Raw genomic sequence first — 3,481 nt, 5'->3', positions numbered from 1 at the left:
TAAATTTCCCACCAGTGTTCAAGATCAAACCCCTTGCTGAAGAACCCTTTCCTTGAAAAATGAAACAAAAAATGGACAGCAGGCTTTCTTTCAAATCATTCTTGTTGAGTTGAGTACCAATAAATATAAATCCAGACAACAGAGATCGGAGATGTATTCAAGGTGTTCGATTCCTTCAATGAGCCTGTTAAACCAATATTCAATATGACAAAGTTATCACGCAATTTGCCATTTGGTTTCAGTGTTGTGCACAACACCACAGTTTGTAAAATATTTAGGAATACAGCATATTGCTCGACGGTCGATCGAAAGATGCAGTCGTTGTTGAAGTTCATTAATTGTCCCTTTGAAGATTCCAGATATTTAATTTTCACCGCCTGTCTTGTTTATCCAATCGAAATGCCGAGTCAGTTTTTGACTGGATTGCCATGTGGCAACCCAGTAATTAATTGTGTAAAAATTATAGAACTGAGTTGACAAAAATCGCTGGCGTTGGGGCTAGGATTGTTGTTCCTTTTCGGTCAGATTTCTGTATATGATTGCGTGAATTCGACGAAAGCACTGACAACTTTCCATTTGAAAAAAATTGGGATAAAGTATCACTTAAAATCATTTTAAGGTTTTAAAAAAATTATATTTTGCGAGCCGCCAGGCGAAACTGACCTTGGCAGCCACTTTCTTAAGCATGACTTTCTTGTGGTACAGCATCGCGCATACCGGCGAAATTTTCGATTTCTTGGATGAGTGAGTGTGTGGGTGGGCACGCGTGACGATTGCCTGTCGGAAAGTTTTCGGATCACTATCTTATTGTTTCTGTGCTATGTTACACGTTTTGCTTTTCATTTGTGGTTGCGTTCGTTTACTTCCAGTTAAGTTTTCCTTAAGTCTTTTAAGATATCCTGGCAGTGTTGAGTCGTAATCGCCATACGCGTCCTTTGGAGTAATGACCGCGGTTTTTAGGTCATACAAGAAAAATATTGTTCCATTTGAATGAATGGATAAAGGTAAAACGGAACGCACATCAACGATGGTACACACTATGCTCGCTCAAAAATTTCAGCAGAATTTTATCCAGCCCGGTTGCCTTAATGCGTAGAGTCACGGTTACAAACAAGCTTACCCCTTAGATTAGCGACTACTCCATCATGGAATATTCTCCACAATACTGAAAGTAGTCTGAGGCGGTTCGACTGAATTGCGACAACGGAACATACGTTTGATTTCAAGACGAATATCTTTTTTGATCAATGCGTACACGACAAAATTAACGCTGGAGTTTAAATGAACGAGCAAGTACGCTACTTTCATGAGAACCGGTTCAATAGAGCAAAGCCTGTAGGTAAATCAGAAGGATAAAGAGACACTTAGGCTGTTACAAAGAACAAATAACAAGATAACGGAGCCAAGAAGGCTTGTAGACAAATTTTGTCTCCTATGCCGGCTTCGAAATTTCAGCTCCTTTGGTTTGTAATTGTGATTTATGTCAACTGCTTGGGTGGTTATTTGCTTGGATACTTTTCGTGAAATAAAGACAATACGAAGATAAATTAGTAAAAGGCAAGAAACAATGCCGAATAAAACATCCACGGCCACTCGATAATATTTTTCGATCTTCTGTTGAAAGTGATCGTTTTGAAACCAAAGGAGGCGAACAAATGTTGCAGCGAATGTGGAACTCCAGGCTATGGCCACCATTGCAATTACTCGCTTGCTTGTCACCAACGACGCATACCTTAGAGAGTGCACAATACCAATGTATCTGTCGATTGCCATGGCCCAAAGGTTCGTTGTTGAAGAAAAAAGCAGAAAGTTATAAAATACAATCTGCAAGTACCAGTCACATCGAAAATAAAACTTACAGGCAAATTCACTAAGTGTGACAAACAAACCGATGCAAAAGTCTGCAATCGCCAAGGATAGAACGAACCAGTTACTGGTTACTCGCAGATGTCGTCTGCAAGTTATAAAATAAATGATGAGACAGTTTCCAGTGATTGTAAGCACAGCAATGATACCGCGGATGATCCAATACCAAGTATCCAATGGTTCCGTTAAAATACCACGACTGGAACTTAGAGTATGGTTGCTGGTACTGTTCGCCATACTTCTCCATACGAAGGCCTTTGCTGTGATGTACCGGGTTGCTTTATGCAATATTCGTTGCTCAAGGAAGAAGACACCTGACAGCTGTGTTAAGTGATCATCAAACCTAAATTTGCTTCAGACAAGTGGGGGATCAACTTTTTTCCTTTCAAGCCCTTGTAAATATCACTTCAATGCGATGAAGCGTTCATGATGTTGTCAACCTTTGCCGTTCGATGAAGGACCTCATTTTAACGAGGATTTAATTAAACCGGATGCCCGTATGTAGTATATCGAAAGGAACTGATAACTTTCCTTCGTTTCTGCAATTTTTCTTTTACTTTCGAATGAATGCTTTTCTGTATTGTAAATACAAACAAGATGACCTTTTGCATAGAAAATCAAAAACAATTAAAAACAGCAAATTGAACTGGGAATTATTTGTTTCCATTACATGAGAAATCGTAAATCTCTGCCTGGATTGGTCAAAAAGAAATTTTTGTTTAAACATACTGTGCACAGCTGATTACATCAACTAAGGTTCGCATTCTTAAAATTAAAGTTTTTCAGTTTGAAAAATCACAGTAAAAAACAGACAGCAGTCCACAAAACAAATAAACCTTTGCCTTGACAAAGAGTATAAGGGCTTTGGGCCATACTGTTATATTCGCTTTTAAGGCTCGTTCTTTCTAACTACTTTGAATTGCTTATAAAATTGTGAACAATTAAAGAGAAACTCAAATTGAAAAACCGTGTATTAAAACCGGAGAAAAAGGAACAGCTAAAGTTATTTCTGTGTTATGCTCAATCTCAATTGACAAAAGGAACAATTGAAAATGGCAGAGATAACGGCTTCGTTAAAAGAGTATCAAAGCTCTCAGCAGGCAGGCGCCGATCATGGCGGCCACGAATCTTTTGGCTCTCGTATTCTTCAGCCAATTGATTCTCTTATTTACCTTAACTTCACGTCCTTGTGTTGGAAATGATGATGGGAATCGCTTGTCAGTAATGGCTGCGAGTTTTGGTGTGCCAATACCACTTACACGTCGTTTGCTTTCAGTCGGTTTCGCAAGATCAAGATTCCCGGCAACCAAATCTAGTAAGCATGGGTTAACGTCGCTACTAATCCCTGGCCACGACCCACCAGTGGACATTACAATATTTACTGATGTTCCGAAAAGTCCTAGCCCTTATGCTTCGACCTGTTCGAGACTAAGCTGCAGCGATTTATCGAGCGATTTATCAAGAAAATTACATATTCGCCAGATCCAAGTTCCACTACAATCAGGGGCACCCAACGTCAATTTTCGGAAAATATCTGTTCGGAAGACGATCTGAGATCTAGAATTTTCGAAACATTTGTTGTAAAATTTCGTGCTTGCCTGCCTGTCCGAGGATT

At 39.4% G+C, this 3,481-nt stretch overlaps 1 pseudogene; it reads right to left on the bottom strand.

Moving 5' to 3' along the window:
* Positions 1 to 1,143: 1,143 nt before the first annotated feature.
* LOC138040448 (histamine H2 receptor-like) lies at positions 1,144 to 2,103 on the bottom strand (annotated as a pseudogene).
* Between the last annotated feature and the right edge of the window lie 1,378 nt (positions 2,104 to 3,481).

Source organism: Montipora capricornis, chromosome 3 (genome assembly GCF_036669925.1).
Source record: "Montipora capricornis isolate CH-2021 chromosome 3, ASM3666992v2, whole genome shotgun sequence".
In the NCBI taxonomy this organism is placed as follows: Eukaryota; Metazoa; Cnidaria; class Anthozoa; order Scleractinia; family Acroporidae; genus Montipora; species Montipora capricornis.
Note: the sequence above shows the minus strand (reverse complement) of the source record. Positions and strands in the feature narration are given on the sequence as shown.